Here is a 12,383-nt window from a genome sequence, read left to right on the forward strand (position 1 = left end):
AAATTCCGAACGGATCAGGACACTGCCTAGATGCAAGGTGCCCCCAGAGGCAACAGTGGCTGGTTTGACAGTGCCAAGTGCCTCCTGCAAACTGACATCAGGAACCTGGCCTGGTGACTTTTGTTTCTCTGGGGAAAGGCCATAGGTCGAGTCCAGGGCCTTGCTGCCCGGAATGCCGGGCTACCTGCTGAAATTCCGCACGGATCAGGATGCCTCCCAGATGGAAAGTGCCCCTACAGGCACCTGTGGCTGGTTTGACAGTGCCAAGTGCCTCCTGCAAACTGACATCAGGAACCTGGCCTGGTGACTTTTGTTTCTCTGGGGAAAGGCCATGGTTCATGTCCAGGGCCTTGTGGCCCGGAGTGGCAGGCTTCCTGCTGAAATTCCGCATGGATCAGGCTACCTCCCAGACCGATGGTACCACCACAGGCAACTGTGGCTGGTTTGACAGTGCCAAGTTCCTCCTACAAACTGACATCAGCAACCTGTCCTGGTGACTTTTGTTTCTCTGGGGAAAGGCCATCGGTCCTCTCCCGTGCCCGGTGGCCCGGAGTGGCTGGCTGCCTGCTGAAATTCCGAAGGGATCAGGATGGCGCCGAGATGCAAGGTACCCCCACAGGCACCTGTGGCTGCTTTGACTGTGCCAAGTGCCACCTGCAAACTGACATCAGGAACCTGACCTCGTGACTTTTGTTTCTCTGGGGAAAGGCCATAGATCGTGTCCAGGACCTAGTGGCCCGGAGTGGGTGGCTGCCTGCTGAAATTTTGAACGGATCAGGATTCCTCCCAGATGGAAAGTGCCCGCAGTGGCACATGTGGCTGGTTTGACAGTGCCAAGTGCCTCCTGCAAACTGACATCAGAAACCTGGCCTGGTGACTTCTGTTTCTCTGGGGAAAGGCCATAGATCATGTCCAGGGCCTTGCGGCCCAGAGGGGCTGGCTGCCTGCTGAAATTCCGCACGGTTGAGGATACCTCCCAGATGCAAGGTGCTCGCAGAGGCAAAAGTGGCTGGTTGGACAGTGCCAAGTGCCTCCTGCAAACTGACATCAGGAACCTTGCCGTTGACTTTTGTTTCTCTGGGGAAAGGCCATGGTTCATGTCTAGGGCCCGGTGGCCCGGAGTGTCCGGCTGCCTGCTGAAATTCCGAACGGATCAGGATACCACAAGGATGCAAGATGCCCCCACAGGCAACTGTGGCTGGTTTGACAGTGCCAAGTGCCTCCTGCAAACTGACATCAGGAACCTGGCCTGGTGACTTCTGTTTCTCTGGGGAAAGGCCATCGTTCCTATCCAGGGCCCGGTGGCCCAGAGTAGCCGGCTGCCTGCTGAAATTCCAAACGGATCAGGATTCCGCCCAGATGCACGGTGCCCCCTCAGGCAACTGTGGCTGGTTTGACAGTGCCAAGTGCCTCCTACAAACTGACATCAGCAACCTGGCTTGGTGACTTTTGTTTCTCAGGGGAAAGGCCATGCTTCATATCCTGGACCCTTAGGCCAGGAGTGGCCGGCTGCCTGCTGAAATTCGAAACGGGTCAGGATGCCGCCCAGATGCAAGGTACCCCCACAGGCACCTGTGGCTGGTTTGACAGTGCCAAGTGCCTCCTGCAAACTGACATCAGGAACCTGGCCTGGTGACTTTTGTTTCTCTGGGGAAAGGCCATCGTTCATGTCCAGGGCCGGGTGGCCCGGGTTGGGCGGCTGCCTGCTGAAATTCCGAACGGATCGGGACACTGCCTAGATGCAAGGTGCACCCAGAGGCAACAGTGGCTCGTTTGACAGTGCCAAGTGCCTCCTGCAAACTGACATCAGGAACCTGGCCTGGTGACTTTTGTTTCTCTGGGGAAAGGCCATGATTCGTGCCCAGTGCCCGGTGGCCCGGAGTGGCTGGCTGCCTCCTGAAATTCCGCATGGTTGAGGATACCTCCCAGACGCAAGGTGCCCCCACAGACACCTGTGGCTGGTTTGACTGTGCCAAGTGCCTCCTGCAAACTGACATCAGGAACCTGGCCTGGTGACTTTTGTTTCTCGGGGGAAAGGCCATCGTTCCTCTCCAGTGCCCGGTGGCCCGGAGTGGCCGGCTGCCTGCTGAAATTCCGCGCGGGTGAGGATACCACCCAGACGCAAGGTGCCCCCAAAGGCAACTGTGGCTGGTTTGACAGTGCCAAGTGCCTCCTGCAAACTGACATCAACAACCTGGCCTGGTGACTTTTGTTTCTCTGGGGAAAGGCCATCGTTCCTCTCCTGGGCATTGTCGCCCGGGGTGTCCGGATGCCTACTGAAATTCCGCACGGATCAGGATAGCTCCCAGATGAAAGGAGCCCCCACAGGCAACTGTGGCTGGTTTGACAGTGCCAAGTGCCTCCTGCAAACTGACATCAGGAACGTGGCCTGGTGACTTTTGTTTCTCTGGGGAAAGGCCATCGTTCCTATCCAGGGCCCGGTGGCCCAGAGTAGCCGGCTGCCTGCTGAAATTCCAAACGGATCAGGATTCCGCCCAGATGCACGGTGCCCCCACAGGCAACTGTGGCTGGTTTGACAGTGCCAAGTGCCTCCTACAAACTGACATCAGCAACCTGGCCTGGTGACTTTTGTTTCTCTGGGGAAAGGCCATGATTCATATCCTGGACCCTTAGGCCCGGAGTGGCCGGCTGCCTGCTGAAATTCCAAACGGGTCAGGATGCCGCCCAGATGCAAGGTACACCCACAGGCACCTGTGGCTGGTTTGACAGTGCCAAGTGCCTCCTGCAAACTGACATCAGGAACCTGGCCTGGTGACTTTTGTTTCTCAGGGGAAAGGCCATCGTTCGTGTCCAGGGCCGGGTGGCCCGGATTGGCCGGCTGCCTGCTGAAATTCCGAACGGATCGGGACACTGCCTAGATGCAAGGTGCCCCCAGAGGCAACAGTGGCTGGTTTGACAGTGCCAAGTGCCTCCTGCAAACTGACATCAGGAACGTAGCCTGGTGACTTTTGTTTCTCTGGGGAAAGGCCATCGTTCCTATCCAGGGCCCGGTGGCCCGGAGTGTCCGGCTGCCTTCTGAAATTCCGAACGGATCAGGATACCACAACGATGCAAGATGCCCCCACAGGCAACTGTGGCTGGTTTGACAGTGCCAAGTGCCTCCTGCAAACTGACATCAGGAACCTGGCCGTTGACTTTTGTTTCTCTGGGGAAAGGCCATGGTTCATGTCCAGGGCCCGGTGGCCCGGAGTGTCCGGCTGCCTTCTGAAATTCCGAACGGATCAGGATACCACAAGGATGCAAGATGCCCCCACAGGCAACTGTGGCTGGTTTGACAGTGCCAAGTGCCTCCTGCAAACTGACATCAGGAACGTAGCCTGGTGAGTTTTGTTTCTCAGGGGAAAGGCCATCGTTCCTCTCCTGGGACTGGTCGCCAGAAGTGTCCCGATGCCCGCTGAAATTCAGCACGGATCAGGATACCTCCGAGATGAAAGGAGCCCCCACAGGCAACTGTGGCTGGTTTGACAGTGCCAGGTGCCTCCTGCAAACTGACATCAGGATCTTGGCCTGGTGACTTTTGTTTCTCAGGGGAAAGGCCATGCTTCATATCCTGGACCCTTAGGCCCGGAGTGGCCGGCTGCCTGCTGAAATTCCAAACGGGTCAGGATGCCGCCCAGATGCAAGGTACCCTCACAGGCACTTGTAGCTGGTTTGACAGTGCCAAGTGCCTCCTGCAAACTGACATCAGCAACCTGGCCAGGTGACTTTTGTTTCTCTGGGGAAAGGCCATCGTTCATGTCCAGGAACCGGTGGCCCGGAGTGGCCGGCTGCCTGGTCAAATTCCGCATGAATCGGGATACCTCCCAGATGAAAGGAGCCCCCACAGGCAACTGTGTCTGGTTCGACAGTGCCAAGTGCCTCCTGCAAACTGACACCAGGAACCTGGCCTGGTGACTTTTGTTTCTCTGGGGAAAGGCCATCGTTCGTGTCCAGGGCCGGGTGGCCCGGATTGGCCGGCTGCCTGCTGAAATTCCGAACGGATCGGGACACTGCCTAGATGCAAGGTGCCCCCACAGGCAACAGTGGCTGGTTTGACAGTGCCAAGTGCCTCCTGCAAACTGACATCAGGAACCTGGCCTGGTGACTTTTCTTTCTCTGGGGAAAGGCCATAGGTCGAGTCCAGGTCCTTGCTGCCCTGAGTGCCGGGCTACCTGCTGAAATTCCGCATGGATCAGGCTACCTCCCAGACCGATGGTACCACCACAGGCAACTGTGGCTGGTTTGACAGTGCCAAGTGCCTCCTGCAAACTGACATCAGGAACGTGGCCTGGTGACTTTTGTTTCTCTGGGGAAAGGCCATCAGTCCTCTCCCGTGCCCGGTGGCCCGGAGTGGCTGGCTGCCTGCTGAAATTCCGAACGGATCAGGATGCCGCCGAGATGCAAGGTACCCCCACAGGCAACTGTGGCTGGTTTGACAGTGCCAAGTGCCTCCTGCAAACTGACATCAGGAACCTGGCCGTTGACTTTTGTTTCTCAGGGGAAAGGCCATGGTTCATGTCCAGGGCCTGGTGGCCCGGAGTGTCCGGCTGCCTGCTGAAATTCCGAACGGATCAGGATACCACAAGGATGCAAGATGCCCCCACAGGCAACTGTGGCTGGTTTGACAGTGCCAAGTGCCTCCTGCAAACTGACATCAGGAACCTGGCCTGGTGACTTCTGTTTCTCTAGGGAAAGGCCATCGTTCCTATCCAGGGCCCGGTGGCCCAGAGTAGCCGGATGCCTGCTGAAATTCCAAACGGATCAGGATTCCGCCCAGATGCACGGTGCCCCCACAGGCACCTGTGGCTGGTTTGACAGTGCCAAGTGCCTCCTGCAAACTGACATCAGGATCTTGGCCTGGTGACTTTTGTTTCTCTGGGGAAAGGCCATGCTTCATATCCTGGACCCTTAGGCCCGGAGTGGCCGGCTGCCTGCTGAAATTCCAAACGGGTCAGGATGCCTCCCAGATGGAAAGTGCCCCCACAGGCAACTGTGGCTGGTTTGACAGTGCCAAGTGCCTCCTGCAAACTGACATCAGGAACCTGGCCTGGTGACTTTTGTTTCTCAGGGGAAAGGCCATGGTTCACGTCCAGGGCCGGGTGGTCCGGATTGGCCGGCTGCCTGCTGAAATTCCGAACGGATCAGGACACTGCCTAGATGCAAGGTGCCCCCAGGGGCAACAGTGGATCGTTTGACAGTGCCAAGTGCCTCCTGCAAACTGACATCAGGAACCTGGCCTGGTGACTTTTGTTTCTCTGGGGAAAGGCCATGGTTCATGTCCAGGGCCTTGTGGCCCGGAGTGGCAGGCTTCCTGCTGAAATTCCGCATGGATCAGGCTACCTCCCAGACCGATGGTACCACCACAGGCAACTGTGGCTGGTTTGACAGTGCCAAGTTCCTCCTACAAACTGACATCAGCAACCTGTCCTGGTGACTTTTGTTTCTCTGGGGAAAGGCCATCGGTCCTCTCCCGTGCCCGGTGGCCCGGAGTGGCTGGCTGCCTGCTGAAATTCCGAAGGGATCAGGATGGCGCCGAGATGCAAGGTACCCCCACAGGCACCTGTGGCTGATTTGACTGTGCCAAGTGCCACCTGCAAACTGACATCAGGAACCTGGCCTGGTGACTTTTGTTTCTCTGGGGAAAGGCCATAGATCGTGTCCAGGACCTAGTGGCCCGGAGTGGGTGGCTGCCTGCTGAAATTTTGAACGGATCAGGATTCCTCCCAGATGGAAAGTGCCCGCAGAGGCACATGTGGCTGGTTTGACAGTGCCAAGTGCCTCCTGCAAACTGACATCAGAAACCTGGCCTGGTGACTTCTGTTTCTCTGGGGAAAGGCCATAGATCGTGTCCAGGGCCTTGCGGCCCAGAGGGGCTGGCTGCCTGCTGAAATTCCGCACGGTTGAGGATACCTCCCAGATGCAAGGTGCTCGCAGAGGCAAAAGTGGCTGGTTTGACAGTGCCAAGTGCCTCCTGCAAACTGACATCAGGAACCTTGCCGTTGACTTTTGTTTCTCTGGGGAAAGGCCATGGTTCATGTCTAGGGCCCGGTGGCCCGGAGTGTCCGGCTGCCTGCTGAAATTCCGAACGGATCAGGATACCACAAGGATGCAAGATGCCCCCACAGGCAACTGTGGCTGGTTTGACAGTGCCAAGTGCCTCCTGCAAACTGACATCAGGAACCTGGCCTGGTGACTTCTGTTTCTCTGGGGAAAGGCCATCGTTCCTATCCAGGGCCCGGTGGCCCAGAGTAGCCGGCTGCCTGCTGAAATTCCAAACGGATCAGGATTCCGCCCAGATGCACGGTGCCCCCTCAGGCAACTGTGGCTGGTTTGACAGTGCCAAGTGCCTCCTACAAACTGACATCAGCAACCTGGCCTGGTGACTTTTGTTTCTCAGGGGAAAGGCCATGCTTCATATCCTGGACCCTTAGGCCAGGGGTGGCCGGCTGCCTGCTGAAATTCCAAACGGGTCAGGATGCCGCCCAGATGCAAGGTACCCCCACAGGCACCTGTGGCTGGTTTGACAGTGCCAAGTGCCTCCTGCAAACTGACATCAGGAACCTGGCCTGGTGACTTTTGTTTCTCTGGGGAAAGGCCATCGTTCATGTCCAGGGCCGGGTGGCCCGGGTTGGGCGGCTACCTGCTGAAATTCCGAACGGATCGGGACACTGCCTAGATGCAAGGTGCACCCAGAGGCAACAGTGGCTCGTTTGACAGTGCCAAGTGCCTCCTGCAAACTGACATCAGGAACCTGGCCTGGTGACTTTTGTTTCTCTGGGGAAAGGCCATGATTCGTGCCCAGTGCCCGGTGGCCCGGAATGGCTGGCTGCCTCCTGAAATTCCGCATGGTTGAGGATACCTCCCAGACGCAAGGTGCCCCCACAGACACCTGTGGCTGGTTTGACTGTGCCAAGTGCCTCCTGCAAACTGACATCAGGAACCTGGCCTGGTGACTTTTGTTTCTCGGGGGAAAGGCCATCGTTCCTCTCCAGTGCCCGGTGGCCCGGAGTGGCCGGCTGCCTGCTGAAATTCCGCGCGGGTGAGGATACCTCCCAGACGCAAGGTGCCCCCAAAGGCAACTGTGGCTGGTTTGACAGTGCCAAGTGCCTCCTGCAAACTGACATCAACAACCTGGCCTGGTGACTTTTGTTTCTCTGGGGAAAGGCCATCGTTCCTCTCCTGGGCATTGTCGCCCGGGGTGTCCGGATGCCTACTGAAATTCCGCACGGATCAGGATAGCTCCCAGATGAAAGGAGCCCCCACAGGCAACTGTGGCTGGTTTGACAGTGCCAAGTGCCTCCTGCAAACTGACATCAGGAACGTGGCCTGGTGACTTTTGTTTCTCTGGGGAAAGGCCATCGTTCCTATCCAGGGCCCGGTGGCCCAGAGTAGCCGGCTGCCTGCTGAAATTCCAAACGGATCAGGATTCCGCCCAGATGCACGGTGCCCCCTCAGGCAACTGTGGCTGGTTTGACAGTGCCAAGTGCCTCCTACAAACTGACATCAGCAACCTGGCCTGGTGACTTTTGTTTCTCAGGGGAAAGGCCATGATTCATATCCTGGACCCTTAGGCCCGGAGTGGCCGGCTGCCTGCTGAAATTCCAAACGGGTCAGGATGCCGCCCAGATGCAAGGTACACCCACAGGCACCTGTGGCTGGTTTGACAGTGCCAAGTGCCTCCTGCAAACTGACATCAGGAACCTGGCCTGGTGACTTTTGTTTCCCAGGGGAAAGGCCATCGTTCATGTCCAGGGCCCGGTGGCCCGGAGTGGCCGGCTGCCTGGTCAAATTCCGCATGAATCGGGATACCTCCCAGATGAAAGGAGCCCCCACAGGCAACTGTGTCTGGTTCGACAGTGCCAAGTGCCTCCTGCAAACTGACATCAGGAACCTGGCCTGGTGACTTTTGTTTCTCTGGGGAAAGGCCATCGTTCGTGTCCAGGGCCGGGTGGCCCGGATTGGCCGGCTGCCTGCTGAAATTCCGAACGGATCGGGACACTGCCTAGATGCAAGGTGCCCCCAGAGGCAACAGTGGCTGGTTTGACAGTGCCAAGTGCCTCTTGCAAACTGACATCAGGAACCTGGCCGTTGACTTTTGTTTCTCTGGGGAAAGGCCATGGTTCATGTCCAGGGCCCGGTGGCCCGGAGTGTCCGGCTGCCTTCTGAAATTCCGAACGGATCAGGATACCACAAGGATGCAAGATGCCCCCACAGGCAACTGTGGCTGGTTTGACAGTGCCAAGTGCCTCCTGCAAACTGACATCAGGAACGTAGCCTGGTGAGTTTTGTTTCTCAGGGGAAAGGCCATCGTTCCTCTCCTGGGACTGGTCGCCAGAAGTGTCCCGATGCCCGCTGAAATTCAGCACGGATCAGGATACCTCCGCGATGAAAGGAGCCCCCACAGGCAACTGTGGCTGGTTTGACAGTGCCAGGTGCCTCCTGCAAACTGACTTCAGGATCTTGGCCTGGTGACTTTTGTTTCTCAGGGGAAAGGCCATGCTTCATATCCTGGACCCTTAGGCCCAGAGTGGCCGGCTGCCTGCTGAAATTCCAAACGGGTCAGGATGCCGCCCAGATGCAAGGTACCCTCACAGGCACTTGTAGCTGGTTTGACAGTGCCAAGTGCCTCCTGCAAACTGACATCAGGAACCTGGCCGGGTGACTTTTGTTTCTCTGGGGAAAGGCCATCGTTCATGTCCAGGAACCGGTGGCCCGGAGTGGCCGGCTGCCTGGTCAAATTCCGCATGAATCGGGATACCTCCCAGATGAAAGGAGCCCCCACAGGCAACTGTGTCTGGTTCGACAGTGCCAAGTGCCTCCTGCAAACTGACATCAGGAACCTGGCCTGGTGACTTTTGTTTCTCTGGGGAAAGGCCATCGTTCGTGTCCAGGGCCGGGTGGCCCGGATTGGCCGGCTGCCTGCTGAAATTCCGAACGGATCGGGACACTGCCTAGATGCAAGGTGCCCCCACAGGCAACAGTGGCTGGTTTGACAGTGCCAAGTGCCTCCTGCAAACTGACATCAGGAACCTGGCCTGGTGACTTCTGTTTCTCTGGGGAAAGGCCATAGGTCGAGTCCAGGTCCTTGCTGCCCTGAGTGCCGGGCTACCTGCTGAAATTCCGCATGGATCAGGCTACCTCCCAGACCGATGGTACCACCACAGGCAACTGTGGCTGGTTTGACAGTGCCAAGTGCCTCCTGCAAACTGACATCAGGAACGTGGCCTGGTGACTTTTGTTTCTCTGGGGAAAGGCCATCAGTCCTCTCCCGTGCCCGGTGGCCCGGAGTGGCTGGCTGCCTGCTGAAATTCCGAACGGATCAGGATGCCGCCGAGATGCAAGGTACCCCCACAGGCACATGTGGCTGGTTTGACAGTGCCAAGTGCCTCCTGCAAACTGACATCAGGAACCTGGCCGTTGACTTTTGTTTCTCAGGGGAAAGGCCATGGTTCATGTCCAGGGCCTGGTGGCCCGGAGTGTCCGGCTGCCTGCTGAAATTCCGAACGGATCAGGATACCACAAGGATGCAAGATGCCCCCACAGGCAACTGTGGCTGGTTTGACAGTGCCAAGTGCCTCCTGCAAACTGACATCAGGAACCTGGCCTGGTGACTTCTGTTTCTCTAGGGAAAGGCCATCGTTCCTATCCAGGGCCCGGTGGCCCAGAGTAGCCGGATGCCTGCTGAAATTCCAAAAGGATCAGGATTCCGCCCAGATGCACGGTGCCCCCACAGGCACCTGTGGCTGGTTTGACAGTGCCAAGTGCCTCCTGCAAACTGACATCAGGATCTTGGCCTGGTGACTTTTGTTTCTCTGGGGAAAGGCCATGCTTCATATCCTGGACCCTTAGGCCCAGAGTGGCCGGCTGCCTGCTGAAATTCCAAACGGGTCAGGATGCCTCCCAGATGGAAAGTGCCCCCACAGGCAACTGTGGCTGGTTTGACAGTGCCAAGTGCCTCCTGCAAACTGACATCAGGAACCTGGCCTGGTGACTTTTGTTTCTCAGGGGAAAGGCCATGGTTCACGTCCAGGGCCGGGTGGTCCGGATTGGCCGGCTGCCTGCTGAAATTCCGAACGGATCAGGACACTGCCTAGATGCAAGGTGCCCCCAGGGGCAACAGTGGATCGTTTGACAGTGCCAAGTGCCTCCTGCAAACTGACATCAGGAACCTGGCCTGGTGACTTTTGTTTCTCTGGGGAAAGGCCATGGTTCATGTCCAGGGCCTTGTGGCCCGGAGTGGCAGGCTTCCTGCTGAAATTCCGCATGGATCAGGCTACCTCCCAGACCGATGGTAGCACCACAGGCAACTGTGGCTGGTTTGACAGTGCCAAGTTCCTCCTACAAACTGACATCAGCAACCTGTCCTGGTGACTTTTGTTTCTCTGGGGAAAGGCCATCGGTCCTCTCCCGTGCCCGGTGGCCCGGAGTGGCTGGCTGCCTGCTGAAATTCCGAAGGGATCAGGATGGCGCCGAGATGCAAGGTACCCCCACAGGCACCTGTGGCTGCTTTGACTGTGCCAAGTGCCACCTGCAAACTGACATCAGGAACCTGACCTCGTGACTTTTGTTTCTCTGGGGAAAGGCCATAGATCGTGTCCAGGACCTAGTGGCCCGGAGTGGGTGGCTGCCTGCTGAAATTTTGAACGGATCAGGATTCCTCCCAGATGGAAAGTGCCCGCAGAGCACATGTGGCTGGTTTGACAGTGCCAAGTGCCTCCTGCAAACTGACATCAGAAACCTGGCCTGGTGACTTCTCTTTCTCTGGTGAAAGGCCATAGATCGTGTCCAGGGCCTTGCGGCCCAGAGGGGCTGGCTGCCTGCTGAAATTCCGCACGGTTGAGGATACCTCCCAGATGCAAGGTGCTCGCAGAGGCAAAAGTGGCTGGTTTGACAGTGCCAAGTGCCTCCTGCAAACTGACATCAGGAACCTTGCCGTTGACTTTTGTTTCTCTGGGGAAAGGCCATGGTTCATGTCTAGGGCCCGGTGGCCCGGAGTGTCCGGCTGCCTGCTGAAATTCCGAACGGATCAGGATACCACAAGGATGCAAGATGCCCCCACAGGCAACTGTGGCTGGTTTGACAGTGCCAAGTGCCTCCTGCAAACTGACATCAGGAACCTGGCCTGGTGACTTCTGTTTCTCTGGGGAAAGGCCATCGTTCCTATCCAGGGCCCGGTGGCCCAGAGTAGCCGGCTGCCTGCTGAAATTCCAAACGGATCAGGATTCCGCCCAGATGCACGGTGCCCCCTCAGGCAACTGTGGCTGGTTTGACAGTGCCAAGTGCCTCCTACAAACTGACATCAGCAACCTGGCCTGGTGACTTTTGTTTCTCAGGGGAAAGGCCATGATTCATATCCTGGACCCTTAGGCCCGGAGTGGCCGGCTGCCTGCTGAAATTCCAAACGGGTCAGGATGCCGCCCAGATGCAAGGTACACCCACAGGCACCTGTGGCTGGTTTGACAGTGCCAAGTGCCTCCTGCAAACTGACATCAGGAACCTGGCCTGGTGACTTTTGTTTCCCAGGGGAAAGGCCATCGTTCATGTCCAGGGCCCGGTGGCCCGGAGTGGCCGGCTGCCTGGTCAAATTCCGCATGAATCGGGATACCTCCCAGATGAAAGGAGCCCCCACAGGCAACTGTGTCTGGTTCGACAGTGCCAAGTGCCTCCTGCAAACTGACATCAGGAACCTGGCCTGGTGACTTTTGTTTCTCTGGGGAAAGGCCATCGTTCGTGTCCAGGGCCGGGTGGCCCGGATTGGCCGGCTGCCTGCTGAAATTCCGAACGGATCGGGACACTGCCTAGATGCAAGGTGCCCCCAGAGGCAACAGTGGCTGGTTTGACAGTGCCAAGTGCCTCCTGCAAACTGACATCAGGAACGTAGCCTGGTGACTTTTGTTTCTCTGGGGAAAGGCCATCGTTCCTATCCAGGGCCCGGTGGCCCGGAGTGTCCGGCTGCCTTCTGAAATTCCGAACGGATCAGGATACCACAACGATGCAAGATGCCCCCACAGGCAACTGTGGCTGGTTTGACAGTGCCAAGTGCCTCCTGCAAACTGACATCAGGAACCTGGCCGTTGACTTTTGTTTCTCTGGGGAAAGGCCATGGTTCATGTCCAGGGCCCGGTGGCCCGGAGTGTCCGGCTGCCTTCTGAAATTCCGAACGGATCAGGATACCACAAGGATGCAAGATGCCCCCACAGGCAACTGTGGCTGGTTTGACAGTGCCTAGTGCCTCCTGCAAACTGACATCAGGAACGTAGCCTGGTGAGTTTTGTTTCTCAGGGGAAAGGCCATCGTTCCTCTCCTGGGACTGGTCGCCAGAAGTGTCCCGATGCCCGCTGAAATTCAGCACGGATCAGGATACCTCCGAGATGAAAGGAGCC

This window comes from Passer domesticus, chromosome 3 (genome assembly GCF_036417665.1).
Source record: "Passer domesticus isolate bPasDom1 chromosome 3, bPasDom1.hap1, whole genome shotgun sequence".
In the NCBI taxonomy this organism is placed as follows: Eukaryota; Metazoa; Chordata; class Aves; order Passeriformes; family Passeridae; genus Passer; species Passer domesticus.